The sequence below is a fragment of the Erythrolamprus reginae genome, chromosome 9 (genome assembly GCF_031021105.1).
Source record: "Erythrolamprus reginae isolate rEryReg1 chromosome 9, rEryReg1.hap1, whole genome shotgun sequence".
In the NCBI taxonomy this organism is placed as follows: domain Eukaryota; kingdom Metazoa; phylum Chordata; class Lepidosauria; order Squamata; family Dipsadidae; genus Erythrolamprus; species Erythrolamprus reginae.
Window position 1 is genome coordinate 19,862,481 of NC_091958.1, and position 13,610 is coordinate 19,876,090.

Sequence of the window (13,610 nt, forward strand, 5' to 3'; positions counted from 1 at the left end):
ACTGGGATGGTATAAAGCAGTGACGGCTAACCTTTTATTCCTCGGGTGCCAAAAGCATGTGTGTGTGTGTTATTGTGCATGCGTGAGTGCCTACATCCATAATTCAGTGCCTGGGGGCGGCGAAAATGGCCTTCCCCACTCCATTTCCGGGGTGGCCACAGCAGATAGAGTGCTGTACTGCAGGCCACTGAAGCTGACTGTAGATCTGAAGGTCAGCGGTTCAAATCTCATCACCGGCTCAAGGTTGACTCAGCCTTCCATCCTTCCGAGGTGGGTAAAATGAGGACCAGGATTGTGGCGGCAATACGCTGACTCTGTTAAAAAATGCTATTGCTAACATGTTGTAAGCCGCCCTGAGTCTAAGGAGAAGGGCGGCATAAAAATAAATGAATGAATGAATGAATCTCCCAAACTCTGGTGGGTCTGTTAGGCCCATTTTTCAGTCTCCAGAGGCAAAAATGCCCAATCCCATCCTCTCGGAAAATCTCTGGAAGCCAAAAATGCCCTCCCAGAGCCTCCAGGCGAGCAGAAAATCAGCTGGCCAGCACGCACATGCATTGGAGTTGAGCTAGATAGGGCTCCGTGTGCCACCTGTGACACCCTTGCCATAGATTTGCCATCACTGGGATAAGGTCTTGATCTGGTATTTGGATTGGAAGACCCAAGTTCCTTCCAGCCTGGAGTAAATTTCAATTTTTCCCCTACTGGTTCTGTGGCTTGGTGGGCATGGCAGGGGAAGGATACTGCAAAATCTCTATTCCCACCCACTCCGGGGGAAGGATACTGCAAAATCAATTTGCATTCCCTCCCCACTCTGTTGCCAGCCAGAAAGTGGCATTTGCTGGTTCTCTGAACGACTCAAAATTTCTCCTACCTGTTCTGTCTGGGTCACTCCGGAAGCCAAGACCAACCCAAACAGAGAAGCCAAACACACCGGTAAAAGGCAAAGGCAGTTTATAAAATTCAAGAAAAACACAGGTAACAGAAAATGTCATTACAAACAGGAAAATGCTGTATCTTCAAATATATCCACGAAGGCAAAAGTCCATGCAGCAATACACAATTCTTGCTGCCAAGACGAGGCTGTAGATAGCAGACCTACACCTCCCACGGGCCTTCCAAACTGCTGGGCCACAAGCCAGGAACAGAGACGCCGAGAACAAAGCAGGATACCGTAGCTCCAACTGATAACACTCCACATGGCTTCAAGGGCTTGCCTGCCTTTTAAACCCTGCTAAGGAGGACCACACCCAAGCCCAGCTGTTCCTAATTCAGTGCTGATAATACTTCTTTAATTGCTCCTTTCTCTGATCTGAACGTCTCTGTCGCATGTCAATGACGGCTTGTGCTTCATCACCTAATGACTCCAAGCTACTGGCTGGGGAGAGCCCCCCCCCCCCCCGGGGCTCTCATGCTGTTCTCCTTCATCCCATTCCTGACTTTCCTCTCCCCCGTCCGACTGCTCAGCCCCCTCCTCTTCGCTGTCATCCTCCTCCAGGCATGGAGCCAGCAGAGACACAGCTGGTCCCTGAGCAGCCTCAGGCTGAACCACAACAGCTACCAGTTCTCCAGAACCTGCTGAATTTCACCCCTGCTTCCAGCCCAATAATTGTATGTTCTATGAGTTAATGCAGAGGGCTCTTTCTTTCTTTTCTTTTAGCAAAGTGACTGGATAAAATAAACTTTCCATTCCTTCACCGTATCCAGGTTATTCAGGTTTAATTTCAATTGCTATTTATACCACATGGACACACTTGGTGCCTTCATGCTGTTTTGAGAGAATGTTTATTTTAGCATAACTTTTTTTTAATGAGTTCCAACTTTTTGTCATAATTTAAAAGCCACAAAAGATAGGAACAAAGACCTTTTTCCCCCATAGCTTCTTGAGACCTGGCGGGGTTGGGATTGCAAAAGGAAGTTTAAGCTTCTTGAATTTGAGAGACTGGGGTTTTTTTGGGAGGTGGATTTTAAAAGAGAAATTTCAGAACAAGAAAAATAAAAGTGAGCAAAACCAATATATACTAGATTGGATTGTCAATGATATGACTTTCTTTTTGAAGGAACTTTTAATATGATCCTACTAACCAGAGCATACAAAACATTTGCTAGACCAATTCTCGAGCACAGCTCATCTGTCTGGAACTTGTACTGCATATCGGACATTAATACAATTGAATGCATCCAGGGATATTTCATGAGAAGAGTGCTACATTCCTCTAATCACAGCAGAATACCTTATACCGCCAGACTTCTGGGTTTAGACAACTTAGAACTACAGCGCCTTTGGTATGACCTTAGCGTAGTTCATAACATTATCCACTATAATGTCAGTCACTACTTCAGCTCAGCTTTAACCCAGGGGTGAAACGCTCCTGGTTCCGGCATGCCTGTCAGTCGTCGGGGAGCCAATCACGAAGGCAGCACAAGGTCCTTCCCACCTCCCTGGATGCCACCATTTGGATTATTTTACCCTCTGCGCATGCACAAAGCGTTCTGTGCATGCATACAGGGTAAAAGAACTCAAATGGTGGCATCTGGGTGGATGGGCTGAGCCTCAAGCTGCTTTCATAATTGGCTCTCTGACATCGGACAGGCACACCCGAACCAGGAGCATTTAACCCTTGGTTTGACCAAAGCAATACACAAGCACGGATTTTAGAATCCGAGACCAAGCTACAAGAAATAAATTGGAATCACTCTATAACATGTAAATAGATAATTTGCTCTTGGCTTAAAGTGGGTTATATAAGAAACACCCCCGATAGGGTGGTGGGGTATGTGTGTGTGTCGGGGTGGTGGGCATTTTTTCACCATGCACTGTTTTATGTCGTGTGTATATTAAACTTGTTAAAAATCAATAAAAATATATTTTTTTAAAAAAGCAATACACAAGCACATAGTAAGTACAACTGCTCTAAACTCGATTGTAGAAAACACAACTTCAGCAACAGAGTGGTCAATGCCTGGAATACATGACCTGACTCTGATTTTATCCCCAAATTGGCAAAATTTTAACCTTAGATTGTCTACTGTTGACCTCACCCAGCAGTGGGCTACTAGCTGGAACGCTAAATTGGGCTCGACACGGTGGCTTGTGAGCAGTGTTCCCTCTAATTTTTTGGGGGGGTGGGCGGAAAAGTATAGTGTCTGAGCGGCAGTCCCTTTGGGACTGGGCAGCACAGAAATATTAAATAAATAAATAAACAAACAAACAAACAAATAAATAAAAAACCCACCCTGTTTTGCCTCAGAGAATTTCAAAATAAAATACTGTACTGTGTGTCTATAACAGTGAGCTCATAATAGGGCAACTCTATCAATATCAAAATGCCACTTAAATAGTTGAGCTAGTTTCAAACTACATTTTGATTTTCTTTCTCTCTTCCTTACTCCCATTCTTTTTCTTTCTCTTTTCCTTCCTCTCTTTTTTCTATCTGTTTCTCTCTCTTCCTCTCTCTCTCCTTCCCTCTCAATCTTTCCCTCTCGGCTTCTGGGCAGGTTTGAAAAACTCTGAGTTGATGATGATTTTTAAGTGAGCGATTGCTCACTGCTCAGCTTAGAGGGAACTATGCTTGTGAGTGCTTGCAGGGCCAGTGCGATTTTGCTTCTACACCTGTGGAGGTAGAAAAATGGTGTATGGAGCCGCAGGTGCACCCGTGTTTCGGTGAGGTTTTTCCCCCCCGCGCATGCCGAAACACGGGTGCACCAGCAGCTCCATGTGACATTTTTCTACCTTCACAGGTTCAGAAGCAAAATCGTGCTGGTCGTGCAAGCACTCACAATTTAGTGAGTGGCGGTGAGCTCAATTTAGCGTTCCGGGTAGTAGCCCACCGCTGACCTCACCCCATTCCTAAGAGGTCTGTATGGGGCATGCATAAGTGCACCAGCATGCCTACCAACCCTGTCCTAATGTTCCCTTTTACTTTTATTCACTTCATGTATTCAAATTATGTATATACATATGCATTATCTAATACGAGATTAACAAAATAAATAAATAAAATTAAAAATAAATAAATAAACATCCTTTGGCCCAAATGTCTTTAGTTCAACAAGTTAAAAGTTCTATTTTTCAACTTGAGTGAAATGATGATATAAATTTATGAGCTGGGATAAGCTTGACGGATATTTTCAACCAAGTCCTATTGTAATAAAATATATATACAGTGTTCCCTCGATTTTCGCGGGTTCAAACTTCGCGAATAGCCTATTTTTCAAAAAATATTAATTAAAAAATACTTCGTGGTTTTTTCCTTATACCACGGTTTTTCCCATCCAATGACATCATATGTCATCACCAAACTAATAATTTTTGCAAATAAATAACAAAAAAAAAATAATTATTGTTAATAAATAATGTTTATAAATATCAAGATCACTAAGTGTCTTATTCAATGGTGAGTACCAGTAATAATGGTGAGTAAATGGTTGTTAAGGGAATGGGAAATGGTAATTTAGGGGTTTAAAGTGTTAAGGGAAGGTTTGTGATACTGTCCATAGCCAAAAATGGTGTATTTACTTCCGTATCTCTACTTCGCGGAAATTCGACTTTCGCAGACGGTCTCGGAATGCATCCCCCGTGGAAATCGAGGGAACGCTGGTCTGTTTTCTTTCTTTTTAAAAAATCCTCCCAGTGAACAAAATGTTACCGCAACAATATGTAACTAGAAAGAAAAAACAAACTGAAAGTCAGTTATCTAAGCAGTGAAATGTTAAGCAAAATAACAGATATGTAACAGCTGTACAGTAAAGTTATTACTTGGAGCAAATAATAATTTTCTTACTGAGAGACTAAAAGGAGGAAATAGCTTCCATTCTTTGTTATGCAAACACACATATTCTCCAGAGTTTTCTGCAGTTTGGTATTGATCCTATTAGCTGTTATTTGAATCGGACAATGCACTCTGTAAGGTATTGTGCTGTACCTGGACTCTTGTTTAAATAATGTATTCATAAATTGATTAATCATTACAGTAAGAGTTATTAGCTGCATTTATATCTGGATGTTACAATGGATGCAGTCTGGTAATCATGCATACTTAAGCAGAAGATCAGTTTTAAATTAAGAATATAACTAATAATTGTATCAGTAGAGTTTTTGCATTCGGGGAAAGCAAAGCACTTAATGCAAAAGTTTTATATAATGGCAACAGTGGCCATTCAAATGCCTACCTAATTTGCATAGAGTTGATCATTTTTAATGCTGCCATACATTTTTGCTTAGAATACGTTTGAAGTCCATTGCTGAATGCAAGAATAGAAATGTTAGAACATTTATTTCTGAAAATATCTCACTGATCGGAACTTTGAACCCAGGGGAAAAAAATCTTTTGCCCAGATTTTTTTGTCCAGTTTTCATGTTTTTCTGTTATTTGGCCTTCCACACTTTTCGACATTATATATTTTAGGATGGTTAATTCAAGGCAAAATACAGTGGTACATCTACTTAAGAACACCTCTACTTAAGAACTTTTCTAGATAAGAACCGGGTGTTCAAGATTTTTTTTGCCTCTACTTAAGAACCATTTTCTACTTAAGAACCCGAGCCCGGAAAAATTTTCCAGGAAATTTGAGAGCGGCACGAAGGCCCGGCCAGTTTCCTGCCATTCCCCCTTTAATCCCGGCCATCTCGGGCTTTTCTGGGCTGCCAGAGGAGCCTGGGTTTCTCTCTCTGGTGCAGTGTATGAGAGGCAACCTCGCACCGGGTGTATGGGAGGCGCGTGCTCCTCCTCGCCTCCTCACAGTCCCTCTTTTTTTTTTAAGCCTTAAAGTTTTGGATTTTTTTTTATTCCCCTCACCTCACCCTCTTCCTTCAGCAGCGACTGTCTTCCTCCTCTTCTTCCTCCTCCTCCTCCCACCCAAATTCTGAGCTTTTATTTCTTTCCTAATGGGTTTGCACGCACTATTTGCTTTTACATTGATTCCTATGGGGAAAATTGCTTCTACTTAAGAATGTTTCTACTTAAGAACCTGGTCACAGAATGAATTAAGTTCTTAAGTAGAGCTACCACTGTATGTAAGTAGTACTTTGCACTATTGAGACTGGTTCATACTTGTTTAGCCTTTGCTTTTTCTGAACTCACAATGCAGTTTGAATTACAGCCACAAACCAATTTTAATGAGCATCCAGGTTGTTTTTACAGTATGCTCTGAATTATGATAGATTTTGCTCACCTATCTACAGTTATTGTTTTTATCTCTCCTGTTAGACTTATTAAAAAAACCCATTTAGGTCTTTATGTAATTTTATTCTATTGTATTTTTATGATTTTTCATATCTTGTATTATTATTATTATTATTATTATTATTATTATTATTATTATTATTATTATTATTATTTAGATTTGTGTGCCGCCCCTCTCCGCAGACTCCATTCTTATGCAGGTTTTTGATTGTAATATAGGTTGGATTGGTTGAGATAGATATTGCTAAATAGGGAGTGAAACAAAAGATCTGCAGATATTATCAATGCATTTATTTATTCTTCTCTCTCTCTCTCTCTCTCTCTCTATCTCTACCTCTCCCCCTCCTTCCCCCCTCCCTCAATCTTGGAATTAGGAGAGACCTCCTGACCTAGCAAGAGTTCAGATCTCGTAATTATTATCCAAAGAATGGATGGGTTCCCTTCACTTTAAGCGTTCAGAGGCTGGTTTGCCATCTGTCAAGAATGCCCGAATTCTGAGCAGGAGGGAGGGAGGACTGGGTGGCCCTATTCATCCATTTTACCTGTATTTTAATTAATTAATTAAATAAATACTTTATTGTCATTGTATGTGTATACACAGTACACACATACAATGGAAGTCACATGACGCTAGAGATCAGTCCCAACACACACAAAAATAAAAATAAAAAAATTCCCCACCCACCCACAAATTCCCCACCCTGAACCACCCAAACATCTACACAACAGACCAAGTAATACCGTCCAACAGCTCACTGATGGTGGCCCTTGAGTTCCTTGTTAAGTGTAAGTATAGCTCTGGGGTAAAAACAATTCAGAAAACATGTGGTCTGTGTTTTAATTAATTCAATGGATTGGTTTAGAATTGAATCCCATTCAACCATTTTCTGGTTTTGGCTTGACCCAAATCCCTTTTTTTGTCCTGCTGTCTTATTGACTTGGAGTCCTTTGTGAAACATAGAAACATAGAAACATAGAAACATAGAAGACTGACGGCAGAAAAAGACCTCCTGGTCCATCTAGTCTGCCCTTATACTATTTTCTGTATTTTATCTTAGGATGGATATATGTTTATCCCAGGCATGTTTAAATTCGGTTACTGTGGATTTACCAACCACGTCTGCTGGAAGTTTGTTCCAAGGATCTACTACTCTTTCAGTGAAATAATATTTCCTCACATTGCTTTTGATCTTTCCCCCAACTAACTTCAGATTGTGTCCCCTTGTTCTTGTGTTCACTTTCCTATTAAAAACACTTCCTTCCTGAACCTTATTTAACCCTTTGACATATTTAAATGTTTCGATCATGTCCCCCATTTTCCTTCTGTCCTCCAGACTATACAGATTGAGTTCATTAAGTCTTTCCTGATATGTTTTATGCTTAAGACCTTCCACCATTCTTGTAGCCCGTCTTTGGACCCGTTCAATTTTGTCAATATCTTTTTGTAGGTGAGGTCTCCAGAACTGAACACAGTATTCCAAATGTGATCTCACCAGCGCTCTATATAAGGGGATCAGAATCGCCCTCTTCCTGCTTGTTATACCTCTAGCTATGCAGCTAAGCATCCTACTTGCTTTTCCTACTGCCCGACCACACTGCTCACCCATTTTGAGACTGTCAGAAATCACTACCCCTAAATCCTTCTCTTCTGAAGTTTTTGTTAACACAGAACTGCCAATGCAATACTCAGATTGAGGATTCCTTTTCCCCAAGTGCATTATTTTACATTTGGAAACATTAAACTGCAGTTTCCATTGCTTTGACCATTTATCTAGTAAAGCTAAATCATTTACCATATTACAGACCCCTCCAGGAATATCAACCCTATTGCACACTTTAGAGTCATCGGCAAATAGGCAAACCTTCCCTACCAAACCTTCCCCTATGTCACTCACAAACATATTAAAAAGAATAGGACCCAGAACAGACCCTTGTGGCACACCGCTTGTAACCTGTCTCTGCTCAGAATACTCGCCATTAACAATAACTCTCTGATGTCTATGCTTCAGCCAGTTTGAAATCCACTGAACTATCCAGGGATTAAGTCCAATTAACATCAGTATATGACCAAGGATGGGGTTTTTCCTCCAGAAGATTGCCATATAGGGTGCTCCCAGACTGTGAAATTGGGATGTTTTATTGATTCATTCCGTGCTAAAGGAGGAGGAGGAGGAGGCGACATTGTGGTCGGGTTAGTCAAGCTGGAGTATGATCAAGATCTGGTTCATTGGACCAGCAACTGTGTAGTCCTTCAACCTTCCGGTTACTTTTCTGATGAAGCCGGGTGCTAATCATTCTCGCTTTGTCCTGAGGCTCTGTCCATGACAAGTAAATGTGTGTAGCATGAATGCAGGATTACTCCTTTCTGTTGATTCTCTAGCCTGATGGAAACCTTTTGAGTTTAACTCATGTGGAAAGGCAGACCCCAAAATGGTCGCGCAAACCTTGGTCTCTGCATTGAAAATGGGGGAAGGAAGGAAGGAAGGAAGGAAGGAAGGAAGGAAGGAAGGAAGGAAGGAAGGAAGGAACACGAGACCAGGAAAACTTTCCTCATATTGAGTTGGGAAGCCATTTGATTTCATGGCGTGCTCTTTCCGCTTCATAAATTCTCCTTTAAGCATTCAAGAGCCTGCTATATTAATATATACTGTGTTTTTTCTTTAATGGGCAGAGGGGGTGTTGGGGGCAAACCTTGTTTCCCAGCAGTGCCTTTGTTCATATCTGCTTTGAAAAGGGGCTTGCCTGCCGCGTGTGAGGGACACCTGATCACAAATGAAGGATTGTGCTTTCGATTTGGAGCAGCGCCTTCTCTTTCTTTAAATCCTGGCTGAGGATGAAAAGAGCGGATTCGTCTCCCGACCCCTCCCTTCACCTCATTCCCCCCATACCTCTCAAATCATGTGGCTTTTCCCCATTACGGAGAGCAAATCCATTTCAATGCAATTGTGCCACCCTTGCCCTATTTATTTATTTAATTTCTTTCGGCCTGGTTTTCTTGTCTTTTTTTTGCTTTGCTTTGCTTTTTAACTAAGGGGTAAAAGAAGTGAGGGTGAGGATTAGGGTTTAAGGTCTAAACTGATAATATCGCCTGTAACAAATTTTTCGCAGTATAAGATGCACCCTAGTTTTTTGGGAGGGAAATAGGGAAAGAATCTGATTAGGTAGTCATCTGGCTAGCATCCTTAGCTAGCACATTATTTTAATCCTCTGGTTAGGGCTTTTAAAAAACTTTATTCGGAGAGAGTAACAATGAAAGGGCTTGCAAGCCAGTAAAGCTGGGAACATCATTTCCAGCACCTGGAAAGAAACATTCGGAGCAAGTAGAGCAATAGAAAAAACCCTGCAAAGACTTAGGGCTTGGAAAACATTTTTCGCAGAGAGAAACAATGAAAGAGTCTGCAAGATAAGAGCTGGGAAAATCGTTAGCAGCTAGTTAGGGCTTTGGGGGGGGGGGGACTACATTCAGAGTATAAGGTGTACCCAAATTATCAGCCTCTTTTAGGGTCGAAAAAGGTGCATCTTATACTCTAAAAAATACGGTAATTGTCATAGCGTAACTTTAGCAAACCTCAGTGTTACTTAGGCAATCGATACGAAATCTTAAATTTGGAAAACATAAAGTTACCCCACCTGGCTTTGTTGATATAACCCACCTCTACTATAAAAAGACTGGGTTTTATTGTAGCGTGGCACCAAAATGCCTTTTAGTTTGAAGGTGGAATTACTAAACATGCTGTCCAGTTCTTTCTTTTTTGGTAGAATTGTCCTGTCTACACAAACGTACCCACCCATGTTCCTCCTCTCTCCTCAGTTCTTTGTACAGATTATCTGTTTTTTAAGCTCTATCTTAGGGTATCTGTGAGTCCAGCCATCCCCCGCCCCCAAACCCAGAGGTGGGTTTCAGCAGGTTCTGACCGGTTTTGGGGAATCGGTAGCGGAAATTTGGTCCCACCCCATCTATTCCTTTTGTTGGCTTTTCTCAGTTATTCAATCCAGTCACCAGCTCATGGACGTTTTTTCCTTAGCTCCTGGAATTTAGGATTTTTTTTTCATATTCCTTCCTGGATTTTCCTTTTTATTTTATTTTCCTTTCCTTGAATAACATTTATTTTTCGATGGAGAACTTCTTGATGGCTATTTGAGAATGTGTGATTGTGAGTTATTAACTCTCCCGCCTGATAGCTTGCTGACTGTTGAAGAGAGCATTGATACCTCAACCCTGCTCGATTTTTCTGCCTGGCCCGGCCCGACCTCTGCTTGTTGGTGCCAGTGTCTGGGTTGCTCCCATGATCTCAGCCAACGTTACTGCAGCAGTGTGAGTACAGACTGCTTGGGATAATTTGGAGAGCATCACTGATAGAGCGCTAGAAGCTTCTATTCCTTTCTTACTTTTGCCGCGCAGCCCTGTCTTTGCTGGCAAGCTCCTCATTGCAAGTACTCACTGATTGCTTTAGACACCATGCACCGTTTTGAGCTCCTGTGAGCATGCACTTATTACTTTTGGTGCAAATAATAATAACAACAACAACAACAACAACAACAACAACAACAACAGATGATCCACTGGAACTTGTGCCGGAACTACCATTTACCAGTAGCAAAGCCCGAAAAAGTGGTCGAAAATGAGCAAGCAAAACTACTGTGGGACTTCCGACTTCAGACTGACCGAATTCTGAAGCATAACACACCAGACATTGTGATTGTGGAGAAAAAGAAAGTATGTATCATCGACATCGCAATCCCAGGAGACAGCAGAATTGAGGAGAAGCAGCTAGAGAAATTAGTGAAATACAGTGTTCGATTTCCGCTGGGGATGCATTCCGAGACCGCCCGCAAAAGTCGAATTTCCGTGAAGTAGGGATGCGGAAGTAAATACACCATTTTTGGCTATGGACAGTATCACAAGCCTTCTCTTAACACTTTAAACCCCTAAATTACCATTCCCCATTCCCTTAACAATAATTTACTCACCATTATTACTGGTACTCACCATTGAATAAGACACTTAGTGATCCTGATATTTATTAACAATAATCATTTTTTTTTTTGTTATTTATTTGCAAAAATCATTAGTTTGGCGGTGACATATGACGTCATTGGGTGGGAAAAACCGTGGTATAGGAAAAAAACCGCGAAGTATTTTTTAATTAATATTTTTTGAAAAACCGTGGTATAGGCTATTCGCGAAGTTCGAACCCGCGAAAATCGAGGGAACACTGTACGAAGATCTAAAAATCGAGCTGCAACGACTCTGGCATAAGCCAGTGAAAGTGGTCCCAGTGGTACTTGGCACGCTGGGCGCAGTACCAAAGGATCTCAGCGGACATTTGAAAACTATTGGAATTGACAAAATCTCCATCTGTCAATTGCAAAAGGCTGCTTTATTGGGATCGGCAAACATAATTCGCCGCTATATCACACAGTCCTAGGTGCTTGGGAAGCACCCGACTGGTGATGAAATACGAAATCCAGCATAGTGATCTCGTTTGCTGTGTTGTACTGACATAATAATAATAATAATAATAATAATAATAATAATAATAATACTAATAATAATAATAATAATAATAATAATAATAATAATTATTATTATTATTATTATTATTATTTAGATTTGTATGCCGCCCCTCTCCGAAGACTCGGAGCGTCCAACGGCTGTTTCTTCTGGGTGCAGCCGCCATTTTGTTTGCCCTTTCAGTGGCCTTCAAGGGCTCTAGAATTTCAACAACTGGCCCACTTTTCATCTGAGATCTGTTGGAGAAAAATTGGGGAACCAGGCCTGGATGCTGTGTTTGAGGTTCACCTTCAGTCGCCTCGCAGTGCTTTCTTTGGAAGGGGGAAGCTGAGTCAGCTGATCAGTGCTCCCCGTTCAATCCTCATCGTCAACCCTGAACTGCTTGAGTCTTCACTGCGTGGAGAAGGGGTCCCTGTATGTGGCCATACTCCTTGCCTCATTTGTGTAGGAGTAGCAACTTTGTGTGTACGTTTGCCTTATTCTAGAGGCCTTAGTGGCTCTTCCAAGTTTGGATCCTTGTTTCCCCTTTCTTCTACATCAGAGGTTCTCAACTTTTCTAATGCTGCGACCTCTTAGTACAGTTCCTCATGTTGTGGTGACGCCCAACTATAAGTCTAGTGCCAGTTCTCCCAACAGAGCTTCAAGCTGATTGGCAGAAAGGTCAGAGGGACATACCCACCGTAAACACCTGATTGGTCGGATTGTAAAAATATGTTCCAAGGCGCCAGAATAGAAGCTTTAGTTCTTAACTCCATGGGAAATTTGTCTTTTCCCAGGGTCTTAGGCGACCCCGTGAAACAGTCGCTCGACTCCCAAACGGGTCCCGACCCACAGGCTGAGAAACACTGTTCTATATCCTGACCTGGCTTGGGACTTAGGGTCCAGGCCATCGGTCTGAAGGGACCATTTGTTGCCTGAACCAGCCTCAAGGCAGGCTGGTCTGTTGGAGCTTAATAATTTGTTCTTTTCCTTACTGCATGGACATGGAGATTGCCTTGACTTCACAGCCTAACTGGGTCAAACTGGGCCAAACTGGTAGCATTTCACCCCTATAAGTGAGGCATATGGGACAAATAGTGTTCCATTTTAATCTGTTATTTTTTTCAGTGGGATAATTTTAACAGTATGGAGCAACTATGCATTTGAAATGCAGGTAGATTTTAAGGGAGATATTTGTGCTCTACTGAGGTTTGAATGCGATAGTTGGCATGAATTGCATGGAAGATATTACCTAGTTGGGTAATGTAATGTCTTCAAGCAAATCCTCAGGGTGCACCAAGAACTTCACAGTTCATCTTGGAGCTACCGGTAATTCTCTTCTATTGGAAGGGAATCAAATGCACTTTGCTAGAATTTACCCAGATTGGTGCAATTTCCCGTAATGGCACAGTTGAGGGAGTAATTTCCAAGGAATAAGTTAAACCATTTCCCTCCTTTTGCTGGCCCAGTTTAAGGCTGGGATCCCAGTGCTGTATTTCTGCAGAAGCTGAGCTTGAAAGGCAATGTGGACATACTACTTCTATCTGCAAAGAGTTAACGATGGATGCAATTCCAACTTAGATGCAATTTCCACAAGGAACGCTTTGGTCTGTTGCAAATGTTGGTCATATCAGCTGCATCTTCCTTCCCTTTTGAAATATGAATGTAGGGGAAAGAGATACAGTGATACCTCGTCTTACAAACGCCTCGTCATACAAAGTTTTCAAGATACAAACCCAGGGTTTAACATTTTTTTGCCTCTTCTTACAAACTATTTTCACCTTACAAACCCACCGCTGCCGCTGGGATACCCCGCCTCTGGACTTCCGTTGCCGGTGAAGCACCCATTTTTGCGCTGCTGGGATTCCCGAGGTTCCCCTCCATGGGAAACCCCACCTCCAGACTTCCATGTTTTTGTGATGCTGCAGGGA

The 13,610-nt window shown here is 41.9% G+C and overlaps 1 protein-coding gene across 10 annotated transcripts in view; it reads left to right on the top strand.

The window, feature by feature from the left end:
- The window catches only part of WWOX (WW domain containing oxidoreductase), a 760,885-nt gene that overhangs the window by 212,568 nt on the left and 534,707 nt on the right, over nt 1–13,610 (top strand). The gene's annotated exons all lie outside the window — the stretch shown is intronic.